General features: G+C 42.9%; 2 long non-coding RNA genes across 2 annotated transcripts; both read right to left on the bottom strand.

The window, feature by feature from the left end:
• Positions 1–1,586: 1,586 nt before the first annotated feature.
• On the bottom strand, positions 1,587–12,612 carry LOC128138979 (uncharacterized). Its single transcript, XR_008234201.1, has 3 exons — positions 11,141–12,612; positions 9,004–9,074; positions 1,587–7,649 (listed from the first exon to the last, which is right to left on the bottom strand). It is a non-coding gene; the product is annotated as an uncharacterized LOC128138979 (long non-coding RNA).
• A 9,438-nt stretch (positions 12,613–22,050) lies between these two features.
• On the bottom strand, positions 22,051–26,191 carry LOC128138980 (uncharacterized). The gene is made up of 2 exons (XR_008234202.1): positions 23,962–26,191; positions 22,051–22,779 (listed from the first exon to the last, which is right to left on the bottom strand). It is a non-coding gene; the product is annotated as an uncharacterized LOC128138980 (long non-coding RNA).
• Between the last annotated feature and the right edge of the window lie 614 nt (positions 26,192–26,805).

The following is a 26,805-nucleotide window of genomic DNA, read 5'->3' on the forward strand; positions in this document are numbered from 1 at the left end:
CCGTAGCTTGTTTCATATCAGATATTCTCCACTCAGAAGAGTTGGACAATATCTGGGCTCCCTCTTTGTATCTCTCTTCCATCTGAGCAAGATGCTCTCTAACCACATGACGAGTATTGCTTTTTAAGGAAAAAGAACTTTTATTTTCTGCTGATCCTTTTTAGCCCAGAATGGCAAAATGCTACAGACACTATAATGTGAGCTAACGGCTAAGAAAAATTAAAGCGTAAGCAGAAGGAGAGTGTGGCTTTTATCTTAGCCTTGTTATGCATGCCGCTGTCTTTCTCAGCACTCCTCTCCCACTTGTCTGGCAAATTAAAAACATAAGGAGATAAAATAAAAGGTTTCATTTCCAAAAGTTCCCTTTTTATTGTAAGTGGTTTTCAAGCCCTTTCTGTTCTGCTGTGGATGGGACTCACAGTCACGCTTTCTTCCCAGCATGAAAGGACTTCAAATGTTCAAGAGTTGTGCTAAACATTTGCCAAATGATGCAGAAAATCAATAATACCATTTTGGAGAATCCCCAAAGCAGAACAATCCTGATAACGGCCAGGTCAGCACGCACAGTCCTCGCACCCTGGGATTGTCTCTGTTTTGCTTCTGGGTAAGCTGAGGTGCAGAAGCAGTCTGTGAATTTATTGCAGAATAAGCCAATACTCTTAAAATAGGACGTGTAGCTGTAACTGCCCTAATGGATGCTCTACCCTTTTTCAGAGCTGAGCCGTAAGACTTTCTTCCCTTGTTATGCTCTGCCCTGCACACCTCTGCTTGGAGATGCCATGGGGCTGAACCAGGAGGCATCTGCCAATGAACCATGCAGTCAAATAAACTCCCAGCCCAAATGTGATCAGCCAGTGCTGAGCACCCTGTTGCCCACAGGTGCCGATTGCTGCATCAGTAGTAAAGAAGGAACAAACACAAAGTTCACAAATTGTTTCTATATTTTCAACATATACAGTGGAGAGTAAAAGGAGCCAGAGTCTGTTTTCTGGCTGCAAGGCACACGTTGTGTTCATACTTTTTTCTCCCCAAACAGGATTACCTTGTCTGTCCTGCCTTTTGGGAATGGTCTTTAGCAGTTGGCATCCCCTGAATTTGCGCCGTCTAGGAAGGCACTAGTGCAGGACAGAATCACACCATGGTGTACACGGTGGTGAGCCGGGGCTGGAGGCTGTGCCTTGGGACTCTTTAGGGACTCAGACACGTATAATCCACTGGTGAACGATAGCACTCCTAAACCAGCTCTTTGCACAGTGCAGGAACGCGTGGGCATGGACGAGCCGCGTCCTGGGGGCTGGAACAAGTCCTGGCAGCCCGCAGCAATGCACAGCAGGCTTCAGCCTGTGCTGGTGATGGACTCTTCAATGAGGAGCTTTTCATTAACTCCAACTTTGGCCCCAAGACCTCTGCCAAAAAAAGGTGGCCAGCCCAAAATCACAAAGGCAGGATTTGTCATTTAGGATTGACGATACGCTGGCAGACAGCAGAACTTGCCCTGGGACTTTTATACACCTCATTTCTACCTCTAGAGACTACTGAAGTAAGGGAGAAAAAAGCAAATCAAAACCACATATTGTCTTTATTTTCTGTGTACAAGAGAGGAAAAATAACACAAATCACCAGTAAACCCAACGTCTCTTCTGGGAGAAAATTCTATTGCATTTGTAAGAGACTGTTGACAGATAACTGGAAGCATTGAAAGCGTTGTTTCATTCGAGCTGCCCCTCTATTTATAACCATTGAGAATGCTGGGGTGTTGGAGGCAGATTAAATGGGAGGCACAGAAGTGACAACTGGAGTTTTAAAGCAAACGAAAGTGTATTTAAGATGGGGATGGGTTGTTCCTAGTGCTCTGCTTTAACTGCCCCTGAATGCTTCTCTGAAGTAAGGCAAACTAACCTTGTGTGCCAAATTTCACTTTAATTTTCTTTACTGCATCGTCCACAGCCAGCTAAGTTGGGCAAGCACTGCCACAGTGTGAAATAAGCAGAAAAGCCCCCCCTCAGATATCTGTCAGCAGCGGGCTAAAAATAAAATAAAGTAGGCAACTGTACTGCTGCACCATACAGCCAAAAATTAGTTAGCATCCAAATGCCAAAATTATTCTTTGCCCTGTGTTGCAAAGGAACTCATGGGAGAAATGTGCGATGGCCCCTCACAATCTTTATGGTCCATGAAACATTTGTTGTGACTACTTCAGGCGAGCGGTCGTCTCCCCCAGGGTCTGTGCATATGTGCAAAAGCAAGCTAATTTTCAAGCTACCTTGCCCAAATTCTGCTGCCATTTCCAGGGCTGCAGCTCCCCTTGATGAGTCCCTGCTCATGGGCAGAACCTGGCAGGACACAGAGATCATTGCGCCATAGGACACTGATGACACAAAGGTTTTTTGGATGTGACTATGGGACTGCGAATCACCAAGTGCCAGAAGAGCCTTTCCAGCATGGCAAATGACCATTTTTATGCCAATGTGCTATGAAGTATTTATTCATAAAGTATTCTGGGGGATAAAAGGATATTTTTTGCTTTCTCAAACAGTGGAGCAGAGTGGGCAGTGCATTGTACAAGAGGCTCGGTTCTATTTTCAGTTCTGACAATGGCATATAATACATGGCTGGGGCAATTCACTTCACCTACTGTTAAATGAAGTAAGGAATCTAGCTTTACTTACTTAAAAAAATATTTTGAGATCCAGTGATTAAAAAAAATAGCTCAACAAAAAAAACCCCAGTATTACTAAAGCAAGCTGCTTTAAAGCATTCTGTGGCTGAATGTTCCTCAGAGGCAGCAAGAAAGAGCTAAAGAGGCAGTGACAGCTTTAAACAACATATAAATGCCATCTCTAGCTTTTCCCCTGCTTTTCTTACTCAGAGCTCTCCTAAATTTCTGCTTTTCCCACAGAAAACTCCCAAGGTGTGACTTTGCCCACAAGGAGACATTTTTATTTGAAACTAGGGGCAAGAATTAATCTGACTTTTGGAAAATACAAGACTTTTGCAGAGGATCAAACAAAAAAATACATGAAAAGCAATCTCTCTCCACTTTCCTACTGAAGGAGACATGTACTGGAGGCAGAAAGTGAAGCACAGCCCAGCAAGAGCCTTGGTGGAACCCCTTACTGCATGTTCAGGTGACAGTAGCTTCGGGCTGGGCTGAATTTTGGGCAATTCTGCCTGTGCAGACTGCGATGGAGGGGGAAGGGGATGGTGGAGAAGAGGGAGAGGGAGGTCAGGGTGTTCTCATAGGAACTCCAGGCAGGAACGGACCTCTGGGGTCGTGGAGTCTTGCCCCAAGTCTCACGTCCCACCACATCCTCTAAACCCCATAGTCAACCCTGGAAGTTCCGCATCAGCCTCAGCTGCCTTAGCCTAGGGAGGTATTATAATGCAGACATGGGAAATAAATGTGCTGTGATACAGCCACTTTCCTGCAAAATAGTTGATATGTAAGAGCTGAAGCAATTAAGTTCCTTGACTTGTTTTGAGTTCTTTTTCTCCACATTTTTCTCCTTTAGAAATCCAGCCAGAAGGCTCTACATTAATCAATAGCCATAAGGAGGCTCTCACCCACCAGGAAATGCTGAACTTGAACTTGCATGCAAACACTGAAATCTGAAAGTGTAAATCCCAACGTGTGTACACGTCCCAGCACAGACTTGCATGAGCTCATTACCTGCTCACTCCGGAATGATGCAGGGCAGCTTTCAAATCAGTTTCCTGCAGGTTTTGCCCTTTTTTTTGCCGTTTCAGAGTTTACCCAGATGGATAATAAAAGACTATTACGACTGTGCTTAAATAAAATTTAATGTAACAAGTTTCTGAGCCTGTGCTTAGTTCAGGGACTCTTTGGGGGGCATTTTTGTTGCCTGGCCATTTCCTCATTTTGTCCTGAAAGGTTAAGATATCAGCGGGACAGTTGTGATTGTTAGGTTGGATGGCTGACGGAAGGGACAAAGAGCTTTGGACACATGTCAAATCTTTCACAGGACTGGCTGATCAGAACTATTTCAGGAGTAATCATTATCAGCATATCTGAATAATTAGTCTCATTTTCCAGAGGATCACAGCTATAACTACAGCTCAGTGCTTTGTGGCACATAGCCATTTTTCTAGCTTTTTAATGTAACCGGTCATTGACCCTTCAGGGGTCTGCTCAGAGCTGTTCTGCAGCCCAGGCAATTGGATAAAATCTCACTGTTCTGGACTCCTCTGGAAGTGCTACAAGGGTGAACCTCTCCGAAATGGATTCCAGTGTGAATACCATGTCCTGGTGCTCAGCTGCTCCATGATGTTGAATGTGTGTACAGTTTAAAATAGCAAAGTGAATGCTGTGTGACGTGCTGTCTTTTAAAGTGTACTTTTGCTGGGACAAAAGCATTTTGGTTGACAGGACTGGAGCCTGAGATGGTTCATGTATCCACCAAATGTGTAGAGCACAAAGGGATTGCTCCTCCATACAATGCTTGAACTTCAAGACTTGACATAATACAGCCATAATTCAGCTTCATGGTCTCAGGCACCTCAAGGAGATTATTGGTCCATATCCCAGGGAACCAAATTCTTTATATAGTTCACAGCCTGGCAGTGTGTCTCTGCCTCTGCTAGACCAAGTTGAGTTTTACCCGTGTGCCTGAAATGCCAAGGGCTTATAAAGCACATGTGAAGTCTCAGGGACTTTCCAGGTTCCACCTTGCTCCCAGAAACACTCAGGTCACCTGCAGCCAGGTAATTAGGCGGTTGAGACTCTTCACATGCAGGTTTGGTCACCATCATTTATGTGTTTATTGCCCTATGTCGACTGCTGAAACACAGGCTTTGAGGGGTAAAAAATGGTGTACTCAGAAAGATGTGAATATTTATAAATTAAAACTGGATTTACGAACTGATCTTTTCATCCATCCATCCATCCATTGAAGAAATTTCCTTCCTGTCCAAGGTCAGGAGGCTCCAATATTGACCCTTGAGCTCCTCAGGGACCAGAATCCGATTTATTCAAAGCTCATCTTTGTGACTTCTAATTAAAATAGTTGCTAGGCTTATTAGCAACAAGAAGACAATTTGCAAAGAGAGGAAAGCATGGTGCTCTCTTCCATGGCTTCCACCATATGGAAAATACAAGACTTCTCCTTCTTCTGTGTGTCTTCCCAGCTGGAAACCCTGCAAGAGCCCTGCCTCTCCCTGTCCATTCTGCAACAATTAGGAGGACTCTCATTTTCAAATTAGCGCTCTCTTCACTATAAGAGCTCATGAAGGATACTGCAACTCCTACCTGTGTTTTAGCCACATGCATGCAGACGAGGTTTCTCCAAACAGGTTGCTACACCTTCCACTGAACTCCTTCTGTCGTGTGACCTTTAAAGAGCTGCTTGAAGAATCGTCTGAGGCAGATGGAGTTACAAGTCAACAACCCATCTCCTAGGCATGTGGCTTTTGTCACAAGCCCTTTAGGTCTTTTTAAACCTCATGGTCTTTCAAAGTCTTTGAGCAAAAGCCCTGTTAGAATGTTATTACTATTATGCTGGCTGGCAGCTTGTTGCAGCTCTGTATTGCTCATGTGCCCTTTTTCTTACAATTTTTCTGTCTCAGTCTGATTAATAGATATGCTTTTTCAAAGGCATTTTAACCTTGACATTGGGCTCTCTAAGTGGTCTGCAACCTAACACCTTTCGCAACAGTCTTCAGCTTCACCTCCTATGCGCTGAGACTCTTATTATTATATACAAGGTGGGGATTTTCTGCAAATTGCTCCCATGTATTTGGCTATTTGATAGTTATTGGCTGTACACAGAAGTGCTCTTCTAAGTCCTCTGTTGTTCTCTGCTGGACTGTGACACCCTCCGCTCTCCAACTCATCAGCCACTGTGAAATGGCAGTATTCCATATTATGTTAATAGCTATAAATGTATGGTTCAATATAACAACACTCCAAATTTCAGAGCTGGGCTCAGTCCATTAGATTATTAGTAAAAGGCACAGACAGCTTTGCAATGGATTAGACATAGCACTCTCCTTGGAGAGCAGAGTCACGAGGGTTATCTCAAATCTGCTCAGGAAAGGATGCTCAAAAAACAAACATGCCTATCCCTTTGGACTAATCTAAGCACGCTGCCACAAGATTCCTAAAATACTTCAGATTATACCCTTATCTTATTTGTCTTTGGGGAGCTTTACATATCTTGAAGTCAGCAAATATATAGTTTACTTAGCTTAATTACTCATTAACATAACAAACCTGTTTTCAGTACTAGTAGAGTCATCCGCCTGATGTCACACTGAACTCTGAGAAATGCTGCGATTTCGGACAAGTTTATCATAAATGAAAAACATCGCATGGCTGCAGTTCACAGTCACTTGTTTAGCTTATGTACACTCTGCTAAGTAGACATTGGCTATCATTTCTTCCCCTCCCAACCCTGTAACCTCAGTTACTCTATCACCTTGACATCTTTGTAAATGGGTATAAATGAAAAATGCTAATAAATTCCTGTGCCATTCACACAGGTCAAGAAAACAAACAAACATAAGATTAATACAAGTTAATCGGATACTGTTTACAGAATAATTAAAGTGTTGAAACACAACCTCTTTCTGTTTTTAATAAGGAATATTTGTAAATCACTGTTGCCACATGAGATCATTCAGCATCTTTTCTGCCTTATAACTTTCAGCCTAATTTTAATAATGAGTGCCTTTTCAGTCTAACAATGTTCTTTAGATTTAAAGTTAGCAGATTAATATGCACATAAAAAATAAGTACATCACCTCTAATATCTCCCTGGTGGTCAGGTTTTACTTTGCATGACTGACTCATTATGGATAATTAATATTGGCATGATTACAGTTTGGCAAATTAAACTACGTGCCCGTGGAATAAAAACAGAACCACAGAATAAATTCTTTGCAAGCGTGACAGCTGTATAAAATCTCGGTGACTTGCTTCTACGTGCTATAGCCTGTCTGCTCTGGAAGTCTATTCTGCCTCCATGTCACAGCATTTTGGTAAGATTTAACAGGTAATTGATGTTGACATTCCTCATGTTGATCCGTGCCAAAGCCACCACATCGGCACAGGAATTAATCCCGCCCTGGCAAGCAGCAGGCTGCCAGCAGCACTTTCGGGGTGCCAGATGCTGGGTGAAATTTCACCATCTCTGGTAGATCCAGATGTCCTCTGTAGTGCTATTCTTCTAAAAAAAACAAGCTATATAAATTTAGCATTTAATTTTTAACATTTAATTATTTATTAATAATTATTCAATTCTATTCTATTCCATTCTATTCTATTCTATTCTATTCTAATCATCACGGGCAGTGGCAACAAAGTTTAGTGGCCACATAAGAAATAGGCAGAGATTTGGTTCTGAGCAAAAACCTTTGCAGCAACCTGTGCCTCAGTTTGTGAAGTTACTGACCCCAATTTATAAACTGAAAGGAATTTGTGAACATAAACTAGTGTGTTGGCAGTTCATAGAAACTTCTGCTATGTAGAATCTTGTAGTTTCTGGTGGTCACATTCATAAACCACAGCTCTGATGCTCCAGACCATCTGCATCCTCACCATCACAGGTCCCAGTCCTGCAGCTGTAAGGGATGATTCAAATGATACGCCTTCCTTACCGTCCCTCCTGGTTTTCAGTTATACATAACGATATCTACAAAGATAATCATTTTATTTATATCTTGTACGGGACCCAACAATGTAAGGCAGACTACATTAAAGGACGAAGCTTGTTCTCACTTTTTATTCTTCATCCCTTTGTTTGGTGCAGGATCAAACATGGTTTTGCAGCTCTTTTGAATTTTCCAGACTGTTAACTGCTCACAATTGTATTTTCTGAGGGCATCTTCTAACTACTTTATAAAAAACTCCACTATAACTCCTTTTACATGTCCAAAGACATCTTTTTCTTTCTCACAGAAAACATCCTAAATTGTGCAAAAATGGGAGGCTGGGTATAAGAGACACCCTTTATGACTACCCTCACCTTTGTCTTCACCAGCAAAGCAAGAAGCTGGTCTCATCTCCTCCCTCCTCCCAGCTCTTTAGCTGTACCAATGCAACCACAGAATTAAGTTCTTCTGTGTTTCTTTTTCATACCCTCTGCCTTTCCCTGACACTCTCTATCCAGACTATGGGCTAAGAGGTGCTAAGATTTCTTGCTGCTTTCAGAGTGCTTTTTTTAGCTCCTCATGTTCTTAAAAGCCTTATTGCCAGTATAGAAACCTAGACTGTCACCTTTTATTTTTCCCTTGGCTTCACCTCCTCCACCACCACCCCACTTTATTTTCAGCAGGCTACAGAGACAATATCTTTTGCGACCAGCACTAAAAATGACCCCCACGGCCAGCTATGGGGTAAAGCGTAAAACCCTCAAGGGAAGTTTTGCTTCACTTCCTTGTTTGTTCTGACTTTAATGCTGTAAAGCATTTCAGCGTGACCCATGTCTGAAAGGCATTTTACCGAACAGAAGTGTTTTGCTGCAGTAACTCAACCAGCTGGTTATTCCTGGCTCTATTGCAAGTTCTGTCAATGTCAGCGCAGCGTGGCTGGCATTGGGTGACTGTGCAAATAAAATCCAGAATTAGCAAATTGTAATCACAGTGCAAACACTATTAGCACCTGATTCATCGATCGCTACCTTTTTAACCATTCTGATTAGTATGAGCTGTGAGAAAACCCTCTGGGTACTGATGCATTGATCTACATCTAAATATAGTCATAATCTTGGTGGTCCAATACTGAAACCACTCAAACAATTGCTTCGTAAGTAAAAGAAAAAGGCAGCATGTCATCTCCTGCAACATTAGCCAAGTTAGAGATATATCACAAAACAAATGGTCTAAGATACCTGTTTTTATCACTGCCGTTGTTTCGAAGACTTCCTCTACTATTAGATATATCTGCTGCAACTGTAAGCTGGGTAACATGTCCCAGAAACGAGCTGCTCTTTGTCTTGGGAATCTTTAGTGTTTCCAAAATGCAATGTGGATGCCAGAGTTATTGACCTCTGTGAATTCCAGTTCCTCTTCTGCCTTTTTTTCCCTGTTTCATGAAAAATTATTCTGCTTGATGCAATCTATGGTAAATCAAGCCAAAGCAAAAACAATTTTATTTTTTTTAATGCATACATACATAAATATATATAGGTATGTAGGTAAATCCTCCTTACATGCTTTGCTGGGATTTTCAACATGGTGGTGGAAAGCAGGAATGATTCTTACTGAATTCAGGTTCTGCCAAGTTATTGTGACATTTTCTGGGTTCCTGGATTAGAAGTGGATGTATGTGTGCCATTCTTGACAAACTCTCTCTGAATAGATCTCAGTGTTCCAGACACAAAGTTTTTGATAACCATGGAAAAACATGTACAAAAAACCAAGGAAGAAAAAAAAAAAAAAAAGCAGCATTTCAAACATTTTAAAATTGTTTGTGGATCAAAAAAGGATTTCAGGCAACTCAGGTTAGTTCCTCTCTTCAAAAATCCAGAGATTTTACTCATTTACATATAGCATTCTTTTTTCCCTGCTGGACAGCTGATGTATATGATTTGTGTATCTGGGGTAAGTTGGTTTATCTGAGAATTTTAGAGGGAATCAAAGGGCAAAATGTGTTCTGATGCTTAATTTTACAAGTACGTTTGTTCTGCCAAATAATTAATTCTTTAAATTCTTCCAAATGGGAAATCATGCTTTCTGGCCCATAAGCAGCCTTGTTATTCCTAACCATAGAGTATGAAAAATAACAGCCTTTTTTGCAGATATCAGTCCATGTGACACCTATAATTTACAGCATTTGTAAATACAAATGGAATTAATGCCAGGTAAGGTTTCCAAAGGGCCTGGGAATCGCATATGCTTTCGAAAGACTGTTGACCAAGGGTCACAGACTAATCTGTTTAAGGGACATGCCTGGCATACCGTCTTGAAAACTTTTCTTCACCGAAGTAGCGGTGTTGAACTCAGCAGTTTCATGTGTCTGGGTAAGTGCTGGCAGGATTCACCCCTCCTTAAATTTTTACATTTTTACAGAGCTGTCTGGACGTGTAGGACAAGCTTTAACTATAGCTGACTTATTTATGTTGTTCATGCCAATCAAAATATGAAAGAACTTGGGACATTAGCACCCTGTTATCTCCTTGTCTGTACATATTGCAGTTCATACAAAAGAGGAATTAACTGTTTCCCCCTTTCCTCCCATCCTTTTTCTTTCTTTGCTTAAATTGTTTTACACTTGCAATTCATTCTTTTCAGCATCTTTAGCTTGTATCATTTGAATTTCGGCTTTCGGGGTTATCAGAGGATTGAAACAACCTTCATTTTCACCCCTTCAGTCCCTCAAGAAACACTGAAAATCCAGAGGTACAGGCGATAAAAGCAATACTCTGTCCTTGGAGGTGGTCCAGAGTCAACTGGGCATGGCCCTGAGCAACCTGACCTAGTGACGTCTGTTTTGAGCAGGGTATTAGACTAGATGACCTCTGGAGGCCCCTTCCAACCTAAAATTTGATGCTATGGGTCTGTGAAATTCCAGCTGAACTACATCTCCCATGATGGCCAACATCAGTATACTGGCCAGACGTCTTCATTCCCACTAGAGTGACTGGGACCTAAGGAATGTACTCATATGAGTGTGGCATGGTGCCTAACTTTTAAATTCTTGTTCACCTTGAGCTATTTGTGGCCCCCTTCATAGAAGCGTGGCACTATCCAGAATTTGGGAGACCACCTGACCAGCCAACATTACTGAGCTAAAGATAGCCTGTGTGTCACCCATTACCATCAACAGTCCTATGTCATCTCCTTTCTGAACTAGTAGTAGAGCTCATCACAAGCCACAAACTTTCTGTAGACCAGAGTTGCCATGATTTCTGTGCCAAAATCAGTCTTAGCCATGACCATATCATTAGACAACCCTCCCATTGTCTCTCTTGGGTCCTTTTTTAGTTAGTATTCAGATTAAAAGCGTAATAAGAGGTAATAAGAATTTCCCAAATCCTGAAAAATCACGGAATGGGGAAAAAATACATGAATTTCCAATAGATTTAGAGCAATATGATTCCACACACTTTAAGGGTGTTATGTCATATTAGAAAGGTTTAAGTGAGAAAAAGAGTTGCTATGAATTTGATCAATTTTTACTTACAGCCTGGTGCATTCCAATCTCTGCAGGGCAGTTTCCTTTTCCACAGCAGCGTGAATTCCTGACAAACGTTCCTTATGTGCCTGCTATGGCCCCAAGTCTCCTCCGCTGGCTGCTGCTACTCATCCACTCTCCCGTATCGCACAGCTGATTATTCTTTGTGAGGGCTAGAATTTTACATTTGGCCTTATTGAATTGGACTTTATTTTTTCCAGAAGATTTTTCCAATCTGTCAAGACAATTTCAGATTTCAGTCTTGTCTTCCTGCTTGTTCACATGAATTGCAAATGCCATCAGTCTGTAGAATCTCAAAGTCGTTAATAAAAAAAAAGTTGACTGGTACCTGTCCTATGACAGACTTATGCTTTTGTTTCTTAATACATTGTTCTGGTCTGATGCTTCTCAGAGAATAGTTATTAATGCTTTGCTATTTTCCAGTCAAACAGCAGTACAAGAAATAGTAGCATTATCTAATCGTCATTTCCCAAAATTGCTTAGGAGACTATCTAGTGAAATAATGTCCAGACCTTAAGTCATACTATTTGACATCTATGGTTTCTTTCCTATCCTCCAAGCTTATTGCTTTGTCAAAAAAAAAGAAATTAAATTTCTTCAATGAAGGTTGTTCTTTATAAAAAGAAGAAATGTTTTGGCTGTTATTTATACCTCTGTTGTCTTCTGCATGCTTACAGACTGAGTATTTATTTCAACTTTATTCTGAAAACTTAAATCATGCCAACTCACTGTATCACCCCATCCTTCTTTCCAAAGATTGGCACTATGTTAGTCTTTGCCCACTTCACTCCCCAGCCCATGTTCTCAAATGTCATTACCATTTCTCTGTGGGTTTTTCCAGCTATCTTCCAGAATACACATAGGTGAATGTTGTCAAGTCCAGATCATTTGAAACACCTACCTGCTATATCTTTTTTTCTCCCATTATAGCCTGACTTCTCGTTTCTTTTCAGTAATGTTAATTGTGCCAAACACCTAATCACTTTTGAGATAGCGTTATTTTTTTATGTATTTGGCTGACATCTTCCTCTCCCTTGAGATGAGGAACAACTGTGTCATGGACATTCATCTCATTCTTCTTATACTTATCAGACGCTTTTTTGTTGTTCTTTGTCTACCTTTTGTCCCTATATATTTGTGCTTGTCTAATAAACTTGTCCATAGTGCTTTGATGAAGTTTCTTGATCCTGTGCATTTCCCACCTGTCTCTGAGATCCCTAAAGGTCTGTTTGCCAAGTAAGTTTCTTACAACTTTCTAAACCATTTTTCATGTTGGGATAGTCTGTATGTCTTCCTTTAACAGAAATTTCTTAAGCCATTGCCAGTTCTCCAAAATTTTTCCCCTTAAAATAGTTCCCTCTTGGGTCTTAACTACTTCCATCTGAGGAAATGCATTTTTCTGAAGACCATTATCAATATCTTGCCTTCTTTTCCTAAGACCCATCCATATTGTTTCAGTCTCATTCAAGCTGTCCTGTATCTTTGTGTTCTCAGCCCATTCCTACCTATTCTGTTATATATACCCTGCCATACTCTTCTTTGCAGACATGTCTGGGTCAAAGAATTCCTTTCTCAGATCCCCCAGTTGCTACCAATAGGTATCGCTGTGACTAATTCTGTTCATTTTCCAGAAACGCACTCAAAGCTGTAAAGTGAATCTTTCACACTGAGAATTGGAAGATGGTTGTGGCACATGACAAAGATATAATCAGTGTTTAGCAAAGGAGTGAATTGTTGCTACACAAGAGACCTTTCTACAAGGTCTATATAAGTTCTGGCATCTCTTATAAACACTGAAACCAAATCAAATATCACATAAAGCTAACTGGTGCATGCAGCAGGAAAGGCTGATTTCAACAGCACTGGGCCATTGCTGGAGTGTTTGTTGGGGTCATTCTCATCCTAGCTTTATAGGAAATCCAAAGGTTGTTCCAACTCCAGCATCAACTCTGATTGCGGTTCTTGGATACACAATTTTGCAGAGACTGTGGCCAAGCTCCATGGAGAAGAGCTTTTTCCCAGTTTATTGGCTGGATTGTTTATATGCCTTGTGGTTTATTTGCCTGCTTAATTAGTGCTTGAATCTCTTTGCATTGTATTTCCACTAGAAGCTGATTCTAGGGTATTTTAATATCCTCTAGGAAATTTCTTGTAACGCTTCAATCAGAAGGTTTCTCACACTTAGCTTATTTTAATTTATCTTTTTGTGTTAAATTGTGTTAAATTTTTATTTATTTTAATGTGTTCAGCTGACAGAGGAACAATAAAAGGAAAATTGGTTGGATCCTGCTATTTTGACAGGTTTAAAAGGTGAACATTACTGATTGCATGAGTTATCTCTTTGGTGTCTTTTCCTATTCTGCATGCTCATCTATATTATGCTCATCGCCATTGTGTCTGAGCACTTCTTGGTAATGCATTAAGCTGCGTGACTTAGACACATTATTTACATGGTCATTACTGTTCTCGTCTTTCCCTTCCACTGTGTGCATGGAGTCTTCTCCTGTTTTTTTAACTTATTCACTAAATACACCATTTGTATTAGACATACTCCTACGCACTTATATTTAAAAGTCAGGATCAAGGAAAAGAAAGTCAGTGGCCCTCCATAAGAATCTGTAAACCTCCTTTTGAAGCTTCCAGTTTACTTTCTGTTAGGCAAAGTGTTGCTGCCCCTGAATTTTGTTAAAATCTTGTAACTTTATGAGTTTGTTAGGTAAGACATGCTCATGTCTTCTTGATTTGAATGCACCTAGCTGAAAAAAGTAGTTTGAGTGGGGTGGCTATGATGATTCGTGGTTGTGATTGCCAAGAGTTAGAGGCAAGCATACAATGCAAATGTACAAAATAAATCAGCAAGTATTGGGCTGGTCAGCTAGTTCAACGTCATTTGAATGAAGTCCCAGAAACCTGAATATGTATCACAGCCCACACAGGCCTTGCCTGGCATGCCCTGATTCGGCTACGCATCTCAATTAAATGACCATCACTGTGATTTGCTGCTGTGGAGCTGACCTAGTTTCTCGAGAGACGCTCCAATTAAGCAAATATCTCAGCTGTGTAGTTTTTCTTAATAGGTTGCTTTGAGTACATTGTTTTGAAGGATATAACATTGCTTTGGGAAAGTCAGCACAGCAAAGAATCCACTCAAGCTGTCCAGCAGATACTTAGGAATTAAGTATATCATATGAGAAGGAAACAACACATTTTCTAATCTTTGCCAACCACATGGAGATTCATCTCTCTTATGTTTCATGTCCTGAGCTGATAACCACGATAAGAATTGACTTAAATCCCACAGACCTTGGTTTTGCTTGCAAATTGGCTTAAGCTCATCTCCTAATCAGGTAGTTGAACCATTTATGTTTCTTGGCTGAATTCCAGTTCAGGTTCATCTCTTATGAAATTGTTCCAGTTCATTAACCAGTCTGGTGATCCTGAACCAGTCATGAAGGGAAAATATAACACAGCTAGAAAAGTGAAGATGACCAAAGCAGATAAGAGCTTTAGACCCTTTCTCTTAGTCTTGTGACAGAACTTGAAGGCTGCTTCCAGCAGACTGTCCCAGATCCTCCCCTCCTGCTTCAGTTTGCCATACAGACCTGAGCAACCACTGAGCCTGTCACAGGGTCATGAGTGGTACCAGTATGATGGCAGGTCCGTCTCCTTTCCTGCCGGTACTGGCACCCACAGCCTTGGAGCACTGAACCCATCACTCTTGCCCTAGACTATTCTTTGGGGTAGATCAGGGGATGGATGGGGCAGCGCAGGTTAGTGAGGCACATCAGCCCTAAAAGGGCACCACTGAGGGTAACAACATGGTTCTCCAATGTGACAGAGAGGCACCAAAGGTGTGCCTTTGGTTGAGAAGGACTCTCTGTTGGTGATGTTCCTGGTGCTGGCTTTAAAATTGTCGGCCTTGCACAGAATCAGGGAGAGTCAGAACATGGCACGAAAACATGACACTTGCCTTGTGCGTTCCCACTGTCCACCATTACTTTCAGCTCAGAACATTTCCTGAATTTGATGCAGTTTTCTCATTTAATAATCTATTTCTTCAAATACTTGGGCAAACTCTTCCAGGAGCCATATAAACCTCCTGTACCACAACATCCTCCGGCAAGGAAGCCTGTTGTATTTTTTTAATCTGACACTTACTAGTTTCATTCAATGGCCCCGAGTTCTTCCTTTGGAAGAGACCAGGAATAGTTGGTTCTTCTCCATCACCTCCATTCCCCTTGATTTTTTATCCTCGTCTTTAAGCATCTCTTTCCCAGATTGAGGAGTCCTAACCTACTTAATCAGACTTCATAGAAAAACTGTTGCTAACAGCTGCATGGATTTGTTGCCCTCCTCTGTAGTTCTCCTGTATCTCTTCTGAGATAAGGGTGCCGAACAGTATTCGAGATGTGGGAAAATCCAAATATCAAGGATTTATGCAGTGTCATAATGTTCTGTGTTTTCTTTTCCACTGCTAACTTTTGTGGTGCTTTTTGTTTTACTCTATTGAGCTTTGGGCTGTTTTATAGAAATCTTAGGTATTTATGGAAGTATCTATCATAACCCCAAGGGCTCACTGCATTTTTAGGTATCCAGTGTGAAAGGAGATAATTTCTACAGTCCCTGCAGCTGACACCTGAAGGCATTTCTTCAGCTGAATGTATCACACTGTTCTCACCACATTCACCTTCACAGCTCTTCCAGCATGCTGTAAAAACCCCCAACATTAGTTTTGCCTCCATGAAGCCAAGGAGGTTTTCTTCATCTGAATCCAGCTAGTTACTTTGAAGGAATTAGATGATGCCCATGGAAGTATTCAAAAAACAATTACATGGACTATGAACACAAGGGGGGGTTTTACACTAAATTGTGCCATCGGCTCCTTTCTTTATCAGTTTCATGTGTTTTAAGTTTCATTGCATCAATACAATGAAAAGAAACTCAGGAGAGCAGAAATCTCTTCTAAGCGTTACCAGAGTCCTGTTGCCTGGCCTGTTGCAAGTTGTTGTATCTCTGGTTTCTCTCCAATTATTTCTTGATTCTCTTTTCATGGGAAATCCTGGGAGGAAGAGGTTAGCATATCTTCTCAGGCAGTGATCTCACTCCTCCTCTTTCCCCAGTATGAAGAGGAAGAGTGGCCTTGCTGGCACAAGAAAAAGGTCTAGAGTCTTTTCTCTGACAGCAGCAAGCTGCCTGGGAAAGAGCATAACAGCAGAGAAGGCAGGTAGTAATACACCTATATACTCTGGCGAGTATATACCACTTATACCCTCGACAGAGTATATAAGTGTATTACTCCTCCTCCCACCAGAGGCAGAGGTGATATCTCTGTGTTTGATACCTTTACCAGTCCTTTTTCTCTCCTTTCATTCATTTCTTGGCAATTATGGCTGCATTTTTCTTTAACAGCTAATCTGCAGCCAAGAGGATATCCATCCTCAGATACTCATCATCTGGCACTTGGGCCACAGCCATCACTGTCAAGGTGTAGCCATTGTGCAGGAAAATCCAGAATTTCTCACTGGTATGGCACTGCATCCAGCTATATCATAAAATAAGAAGTGATCAGAGGTGGGTCACTGTGGTACGAAGGGATTTTCATATATTATCATGCTGAAAATACAGGAATGGGTGCTAAGACCTCTCCAAAACAAATTATTTTCCTAACACTCAACAAGCTATTAGCATTCATGCTAATTTTGCTTATGTTCACCCTCTCTCCTGACCCCTCACTGCTGTGCTAAGGTAATTCCATTACATGGAATTATTTGGATTTAGGAGGCACCCCTGGATGGTGAGGACCTGCGTTCTGGTCTTTGTTGGCTCTAGCAATTGGCTGTTATATTCTTCATAAACAAATATAACCTAAGGCAAACATTCTCACACTTTCTCCAGCAAATATGGCTTTGAATGTGGGGGAAAAAACAAACTGTAAGACCACCTCTCAGCTTTCGGTAATTTCTGCGTTCATATTTCATGTTTTATTTTCCCTCATCCTGGAAGGAAAGCAGAGCAGTAGAAAACATTAATCTCTAACCACAGTAATTTCCTGAATGCCAGAGAACTGCTGTCAAAACCAAGGATTCACTCACTGCTGAAACATCTGTATTAGATTACTGCACTTTCCTTTTTGCTCCTGCATCATGGCCTGCAACCAGCCCTTGCTCCAAACCAGAAGCTGGAAGCAGCTGTAGACTTCAAAACCGTTCCAGGCTTCCCCTATCTAACAGTGTTGCAATGTAACTTTTACAGCAGACATCTTTTGGGATTTTATGGATGCTTCTTTATCCAAACACTGCACAGCAACCACTAAATCCTGTTTCATTCCTGGAACAGAGCTGGAAAAAATCTGTGTTGGGTTCCCACTGTTTTTTAATGTGGCCTTACTAATTTGTCTCTGCCTCACTTTCCAGATTGCTGCCTCTAATCTATACCATTTTCTCCCACTGACTGCCAAGCTGCTCGTAACACACACTTTTCTGGACATGTATTTTTCTTCTTTTCCTCTCCATATATTTATATTCTAGTCCCTACTAAAAATAATGATGATAGTTTTAATAATGACTGATCTTCCTTGACCTGATTTAGTTCTTTAGCTAGCTGACGCAAGAAGATTATTCATTGTCTTCTCCAAAGTAATTTCCATGAGTCTTTGGGAGTCATGTCTTCTGTCTGATTGACTCATTAGATTTCAAGATCCCTAACAGCCAAGATCAGAAAGATTGATTTGGATAGTACCTTCTGGGAGTTTGCTTCTGACTTGCATGTCAGACCTGGATTTCTCTTGAGAGGTAGCAACGCATACAGACCCCACGGATTTATCACCAGAAGAAAGCATGACCCTGCCAAGTGCCCCGAGATATTTATTTTGACACCTGGCATGTTGCTGGCATGTTGTGTGACAACCACCTTCTGTCAGTGTCCCCACAACAAGGACTCTCTGACTTCCAAGGAAATGCTCAAAAAGCAAAAAGGGGGGAGGTACGTGGGATAGCCCCAAGCAAAGACAGTCTGTGAAATGGTGGCTGTTTGCACATTGAACGTTGCCAAGATATCCTCAGACTGAAGTTCAGCTCTCTCAGCCTTTGCAACCTGCAGCATTCTGGGGCAACTGAGCCCAGCTCACCAGGGACCCTGGTGATCTGGGAAATCTAACAGCGGAGACAGAAAGTTTGGCTCCTTTCCCTGAAGGATCTTGGTTAATACCTTTGTTTCTTTGTCTTTAGCTGGGGGATAACACGCAAAATATTTCTGAAATTTATCTCTAACCCCTTCCTTCCAATTGGGATGTGTAATTTGAAAGACACAGTCAGTAAACGAGGCTAGCCGGTCACTAGTGAGAACAGAGATCTGATCCCACATTTGGGGTTTGGATCTCCACCCTCCTCCCTGGGAGATCAGGAAATAGGGTATATGCTACATTTACCAGGTGGTTTCTCAAAAAGTTTCAGCTTCAGAAATATCCTGGTAAAAATTCACCTGGCAGTGTTGTCTAAAGCACCTTGAAGCAGCACAGAAGAAGAGGAGATGACTACCTCCCCTTCTCTACAGCAGCCAAGTGTCACAGCCACCGGTAAGATTGCTGAACTTCCACGGGGTTTGGAAACCACGTGGAAGATTTCCAAACCCCTTGGAAGTTCTTTTGCAGAAACAGGGCTCGTCCCGAGATGCAATTTGGGAACTGCAGCTCCGTACCATTTCCCATCTGAAAAGACATCCTTAGAGTGGACAACAGGGAAGTCTGATTCAAGGCATCTCATTTAAGCCTAGCAGAGGCATCACATGTGTTACGTCCTTGGAGGGGCATTCACCTGCTAAATACATCTGCATATAGTCACTGGCTCCCGAAGCAGTTGCTTTTTCAAGCTCCGGAGTCCCAGGCATATGTTTATCTATCACTGCCTGTTCTCCTCCCTGGCTCTGCTTGCCAGCAGAAAGCCCTGCCCTGGAAGGCCACATTCGCTGACTGCAATGACAAAGCAGCACAGAATCACTTGGGAACAACTAATAAGAAACCGATGCTGCCATCCAAATAGCCTAGCTTTTGCAGTAAGGTCATTCCTTTAGCAAAACCTATCTTAATGGGGCTACTCTGACCTAGTTCACCTCCGAACTAGAGAGCTATCATCAGCAATGTTTTCTCGCTTTTACTAGCCAAGACGAAGCTGAGGTTTCCTTCTGGCCTCTAAATCAGAATGCAGTCATGCAGTCACTTTAGAGCCAGAGGGAAGAGAACAAGCCTATCCTACATGTGTCATGCTAAAAGCAAACATCTGGCTAATGCTTTTACATGCCCATTGCTATGCCTGTTGCTAAATTCATTACCACTTTTAACTCTGCGGGTCGCATCAGATTGCAATATTTGGACCAGCAGCTAGCGATATTATTCTCCTCTTCTTTTAATGACTAGGAAACTGTTAGGATAACATCACTCATGAGAACACTCTTTGTTGGTTTAACGGGAGGGTTTGCAGAAGCCAAGCTGAACCACAGGAGAGTTCAAGCAAAAAGACCCAGAAATGCATTTCTGACCTTTCATGGGGAGGTCAGGGAAGGCTGAGCTGATTATCAATGTGTTAAAACAGGAATAAGGAGATGTCTTCCTCCTGCTATCAGTGCTGCCATAGAATTCCACTTTGTGATGGATTACATTTGATCAGAAGGAAAAAGTGAGGCATACAGAAGAGATGTAACTCTCTCAGCCCCCAGTGACCCATGCTAGAGACCCAAAAAGGTCTTTAAGATTATGAAGCAAAGAAGTGGCTGAGCTCAGTCCAGCCTTTGCACACTCCCAGGTAGCACAGGAGTTCACCAAAAGACCACATTTGGAGCACAAGCACTGGGTAAGCAAGCAAAGCCCGGCCTGGCTGGTGTTGCATGTCACCAGAACTGGCAAGACAAACCTCTGCCAGGAGGAATTTTGTTTCATCTGGATGAAAAAGAAAGCCAGCTGGGCAGCATCTTGCTATATTGGGCCAAATTTCTCAGAAGATGTAAAACAGGATGGTGCCATTATTTCTGTGAGGGACAAGGTGTCAGAATTTGTTCCCAGAGGGCCGGTAAATGTCCGTATTTGTACTGAGAAAGACTACAGGAATAAGCTTCCGTTAGGCATTGCCACTCGCTATTGGCATTAAAAGCAAGAAAAAGGATGATGCACTGTGGTTTTTATTCCCCACACCCCCTTTGCTTTGCAAACATTTCATGGAGACAAGACACTCGTGTGCTTTTATCCAAGTACAAGCTCAACTTCCACCGTTTAAAATTTGGCTTCTGTAATATGCACAGCATTAAATCGAAAAGGAAACAGAAAAACCACCACCAGCAAATAGGAGACAAACAAAGCTGGCGGCTGAAGCTATTAATGCAAGAGAGATTTTCTTCCAGGTGAGGTTTTCACAGTGAGCCATCCTCAGGTCAGGGCTATACCTACATCATGTGTCCTTGCCCACAGGTAGCCGGCTTCAAGCACACGTTTTATTGACTCCTACCTCGAGGTGGACATGAGGTGAGGAAGCCAGTCAGAGGGTGAACTCGCTTAATGCCACAGAAATAAATGAGCCCAACTTTTATTCCTCATCCTCTAACATTTTAGGTGGCTTATAAAAAAACCCCAAAACCTCACTCACATTGAACCCAGATCTGTCACGAGGTAGCTGCTAAAGTAACTCTGGTTATTTCTAACTGAAGGCAAAGTTGAGGAACAGGACCCAGCTTGCAGAGTTTAATTTTAGTCTGAACCTACGCCACTCGTTTTCATGCCATGTATTTATATTTGTTTGTATTTACTTGTGCTAAATTAGAGTGTGGAAGCTTGGGAGGTCCCTGTGTTCATTTAAGAAAGCAAACAAGCTACTGGGAGAAATTACAATGTGACTTGAATTTATAGAAATAGTATATATTTATTTCTATTTCTATTCATATTTATATTTCTACTTATATTTATATTTATGCGTCATGCAAAACTGAATTACCAAAAGGTTTTAGGCTGTTGGGCTTTATTGGAATCAAGGTCATCACCTTGCTTCTAAAGCACACTCCTGGCCAGGACTAACCCACATCGGTCAACCCACCCTTCTGCCAACAGAGCAACCCCACCACCACCCAGTGTCACCTTCTGCCCTACGAGCTTCTCTCCTTGTGGCCGCACCATTTTCCCCCTCCTCCTGCCCTGCCGTCCCCTTTGCCCGCATTCTGTTGTGCCCTCGTGTCCAGGATGACACATGGACAGGTCTATTATAGCAGGACCGAGCTCGGAGATGGCTTCACATGCAGGCACCATCCCAGACACCCTGTTGTCTCCAAACCCAAAGATCCTCATGCCCTGCAAGTGTCCCCTGCTCCTGATTGCCACAGGGAAGTCCTCAAGCCAAACACCCAGATCCTTTTTGCTAACCCTCCCCTCCTCCTAGTGCTCCTGACTTCTCCATTTCTCTATCCAACTTCTATATCCCCTGTTTATTTAAACAGCAGCTGTTGGGTCAGTGACCTTCTCAAGTTTTGTGGTTATCTTATGGTTGCTGGGATGGAGCACTGTCATGACAACTTCTCTGTGTAGGCAAAGTCCTAGTTTGGCCTCCTTTTCCAAAAGCTGCTTCTCAGGACTTTTATTTATGAGCAAAAGAGTCAACCATGAGAGGCAGACCTTCACAAATCAGAAGGGCTTTGGTTCAGGACTCTAACCATACCTGCCATTTAGGGCAGCTGACGGTCTGAATTTCTAACTGGTAGGAAAAAAATACGGTAATGGCAAATAAATGCTGATGTTTGGGGGAAGTTAAATTTCTCAAGGAAACAAAACTGCCAACAGAAATATTTTTCTGTGATAACAGAGAAACCCTTTGTTGCAATTTTGACCTTTTGTAGCATTTTTATTTATGTATTTCATTCTGCTGTGATTTATCTTTTATGCTGTTATTTATTTTATTCTATACATCAGTGACTGCTCTTCTTACATCATCATTAGCAATTGATCTGCTAATTGCTAATTCTGTTAGTAATTTCTGAAGTAATTGGCCTTATGTTTTGCTCATTCCCCCCTGAAAAAAAGTGGTTTGAAATGCGGATCTAAAATGTTCTTCTTGGTATTGAAGTATTTTATTATACGGCTCTTAACAGAGCAAAAAACAAAAAAAGAACATCCCTGAGGAATGCTTCATTTTGAACACATCAACATTCCCACTGAAATAACAAACACGTCCAACCAGCCCTATAAGCCACACTTATCTGCTTGTTCTATCTACCCATCCCACCTGCCTTGGCTGCCCAGATATCAGCATGGCACTCAGAACTCTTCTCCTTGAACACAAAAAACCTGGCATCTTTCCTTGGCTCCCATCCACTGTCTTAGGCTGTGTCTGAGATTTGGGGTGGAGGCTTGCTCCTTCTGAAATGCCTGTAGCCCATGCATGTCCATGGGCACTGATTGCTGATGGCTTGAAAGATGCTTTGCCACCTCGTTTTATGCCACCTCTCGTTTTGAGTTCGGAGGGGCTCCTGTTAGCTTCAGCCTCTCTTCCCTCCACTTGCTGTGTCAGCTCTTGTGCCCAGGAAGCCAAAGGAATTTCTGCTCCTGAGACTCTTCACTGTTAATCACAGCCAGGCTCTGTAACAGCACTTCCATTGCACTAAGAGAGTGGTCAGAAATAAGGAGTTAATGTGCTTGGTAACCCTTTTCCTTTCCTTCCTTTTTTTCTTTATACCTTTATTTTGCCTTTTTCTATTCAGTTGCCCCAAAATTAAATTAAAACCCGTAAGAGGAAGGTAATAAATTACTCTCCTCGTTAGCTGGCAACAAGCTGTGAAATAACAACAAAGAAAGTTTTGGCTGGACCAGGGGAGACTTTCTAATCGAGAGGGTAGGGAGGCACTGGAGTCCACTGCAGGAGGAGAAAGCCACCATGAAAGGTGGGTTTGGAAGAGGCAACTCCATCCCTTGGGCATGGATGATGGTTGGACTTGATGATCTTGAAGGTCTTTTCCAACCTAAATGATTCTATGATTCTATGATCTTCAGTAAAGGGACTTGGGCCAGATCACCACTGTCCCTCCTATGTTTGGTCTGGGGACCACTGATGGCCACCAGAACTGCAGTAGGGTAGCAAACAGTGAAAAACCAAACCAAACCCAAAGCAGACACATTCACACTCACAAAGGACAAAACTAGGAAATGTAGTAACGGTGTTGATGTGGCAGTGGCTGGGATGGTTCGAGCGTGCGGGAAGGCAAGGGGAAAGGGAAGGTCGCTTGTCTGGGCAATTTTAGGTAGGTGTTACAAGAGGATTGTCTGATTTTCTTTTCCCCCACCTTTATCAGTCAGCTAATAAAAGCTATTTCCTTTCCTTATCCTCCTTGTCTCATTAAGACATAAACATTCAAAGCCTAGCCTGATCTTCCTAGACATCAACTAAAATTGCAACAATACAACAATACCATTAAAATATACATTCATCACACGATCTTCACAACCCTCACAAAAAGAATTCCCCCACCAAAGTCAAAATAACATCATCACAACACCGACAAAGGTGGACAATTTATGCACACTCCACCCCCCGTCCCTTAGGCACAATTAAAAGAAAAATTCCCCACAACTCTAATGCTCTTTGGCAGTGTCCAGTCCATGTTTTCCCCGTCACCTCTCCCAATTACGGTCCTTATCTTGAATTTCTCAAGAGCCCCGCGTTGAGCACCAAAAGGAACAGCAGTACAGGTCTGAATCATCCCTTGCAATCACTTCTAGCCCATTTTTTAATATGCTTGAAGACCTGGGGTCAGCTGGACACCAGCTCTTAGCAGAGCTAACTAACCTCCAGCTGGACATGGCCTTAGAGGCACATGTAGCAAAGGCCGATCCCGGCTTCCTAGAGGATTTTGTGATGTCCTTCCCAAGGCAAGGCAAGCCCACCTTTACAATCACTTAAATATCATCATTTCAGCTCTGTTCTGCACTGAATGCAAGCAGGATCCATCTCTCCCAGCTCTGGACCCAGGAGATGCTGCAGGCAGCTCCACCGCGGCTAATTTTCCTTTGCAGAGCAAGGGTGTACCCAGGGCACCGCTCTCCTTGGTGTACCTCGCGTAAATCTGGAGTACATGCAAACGTTGATCAAAATCCTTTAAGCTGTGGCCTTTTGCACTGAAAAAAAAAATGCCTTTCCTTTTCAAGACTCAGGCGTAACATGCAATTACAGCGTGACAAACACTGTTCATCAGGTGTACGTGTCTTTCTTTTAATTTAAAAAGCCCTGTTCACAGTGCTATATGGCACTACCCAAGTCCTAGGATAAACTCTGCCCAAACTGGTAAAAAAACTTTTAAAAAAGGGAGGAAAGAGATGTAATGCGTCAAGAGGGGAAGGCGCTGTACCTCCTTCCAGCTCAAACCCAAGAGATTGGCAAGGTCCAGGGGCTCGCAGATCTCCGTCTGTGTTTACTTCAAGCCCTTCAGTTCCTCCATGCAGACCTACTCGAACACTTCCATTTGGGTTTACGAGCATTAGTATAAACCTGTTCTTCATTGGTTTAAATTAACTGTAATAGCCCTGGTTTAGACTGAAACAAGGAGACAGATGGAAAGCAACGAGGTAACTGGATCTTAATGAGTTGATGTTCATTAGCTGAGCTGCAGTGACAGCATGGGACGTGCTCTCTTCCCTGCCCTGGTTGGGAGACGAAAGGCATCAGTGCAACCCCAAAGAATTTATGCATGGTTGGGGCAAGTCCATCAGCCCTGAGCAGCCCACGAGGTGGCAACCCCCAGCCTCCCCCCCCCCAAAAAGTGCACCTTCAGCTCAGCTATCCCATCCCTGCGTCCCATTCGAACCCTGCAGTCCAGGCCAGCTCAAGCCTCTCAGCAACGTGGGCAAGTTGTCTTTGGAGAGGTCGGGAGAGGAGGAGAGCTCACCCAGGGAGGGCGAGATGTAAGGCGGATGCAGTCTTCACCCTAATGACATTTCCTACCACATCATTTGGGAAAAACCTTTCTTTTGTGACCAAAAAGGTGGTTAAAATCCTGCTGTGCATGAGAAGCTCAGTCCAGCCTTAACTTTGGAGAAAGGCACATGTTTTCTTTATCTCTGTATGTCACTGGGTAGATTAGATGGGATATATTTATCTAGACAGCAATCTGTGTAGCTGCAAAGATACAGCTACAAAGTTCCATGGGTTGAGATCATCCCATGCTGAGTTTAGCATCCCAGTAAGAAGCGATACTTCATTTTGGAGGTTGACATGTTTTCATCAAAACATAAGGAAAATGAGTAATTTGACCTCAAGTGTTGGGTGTTTGGGCTTTTCTTTTTTTTTTTTTTCAGTTCACATTAAAAAAAATTTAAAGGGTTTGTTGGGTGGGTTTTTTTAAGAAAACCGTCCTTTTGAACATATTCCTTGTACAGTACTTGTTTCTGTTTGCTTGTATTTCCCAGTTGCTCTACATTGCATGTTCCCAGCAGGGTCAAAAACCCAGGTCTAGGAAGGAGAGTGAAACATTAAGGAAGAGAAAAGTGCATGAAAGATATAAGGAAGATGAGAAATGTGCCATTTCCTGCAATGACTGTCAAGGAAAATAAGGGAATAAATACACTATTATATTTTTTTGTCCACTCTCATATTCAGTGAATCAACAGATCTCCCGTGCTCTGACAGAGCAACAGTTAAATCACCTCACTGTCCACTTGGACTGCCCTTTAAAATCATTTTTTTTAAGAAAGAAAAGTTGAAAAATCATGGATAAACACACTCCAAGGAAATATTTCCTGTGTACAGTAGAAAGGAGCAGAGGGAGAGCCCCTGTTCAACACTGGGGTCAGTCCCCATTGCAATGTATGGAGGCAGGAGAGTAGGGTCACTGGGAGGAAACCAGTATAAACAGGATCTGCTTTTATCAGTGGGAAAAAAACACAACTCTGTTCAAATTAGCCAGAAATATGCGCCTATATGTTTTAATTACAAGCTGCCGTTTCCAAGTCTTGCAGCAGGGTTAAGTCACAGACACAGAGCTGCCGATCACACGCTGTCCCTGAATGCAAGACGCTGATTGTCCCTTCTGCTTTTGGAAAAAATCTAGCGAGGGGCAGCCCATGCTCACGGCCCGAGCAATGACACCTGGGCTGGAGAGGCAGGACGGGAGAACCAGGGTCAGCATGGGAAGGGTGCTTGCTGGAAGCCCTGGATGCAGGGCAAAAAAAGACACCGGCCAGCCTTGCAGGGCATCCTCCTGGGGGGATGCTGGTGCTGCGGGGGGGACCTGCCAGCCTTGCAGGTCATCATCGTGGGGGGATGCTGGGGCTGGGGGGGGGGACCTGCCAGCCTTGCAGGGCATCCTCCTGGTGGGACGCTGGAGCTGGGGGGGAACCTGCCAGCCTTGCAGGGCATCCTTCTTGGGGGATGCTGGAGCTGGGGGGGAGATCTGCCAGCCTTGCAGGACATCTTCTTGGGGTGATGCTGGTGCTGGGGGGGGGGACCTGCCAGCCTTGCAGAGCACCCTCCTGGCGGGATGCTTGTGCTGGGGGGGGGGGACCTCCCTGCCTTGCAAGGCATCCTCCTGGGGGGATGCTGGTGCTGGGGAGGGGGACCTGCCAGCCTTGCAGGACATCTTCTTGGGGGGATGCTGGTGCTGGGGGGGGACCTGCCAGCCTTGCAGGACATCTTCTT

The sequence above is a fragment of the Harpia harpyja genome, chromosome 2, assembly GCF_026419915.1.
Source record: "Harpia harpyja isolate bHarHar1 chromosome 2, bHarHar1 primary haplotype, whole genome shotgun sequence".
NCBI classification, from domain to species: domain Eukaryota; kingdom Metazoa; phylum Chordata; class Aves; order Accipitriformes; family Accipitridae; genus Harpia; species Harpia harpyja.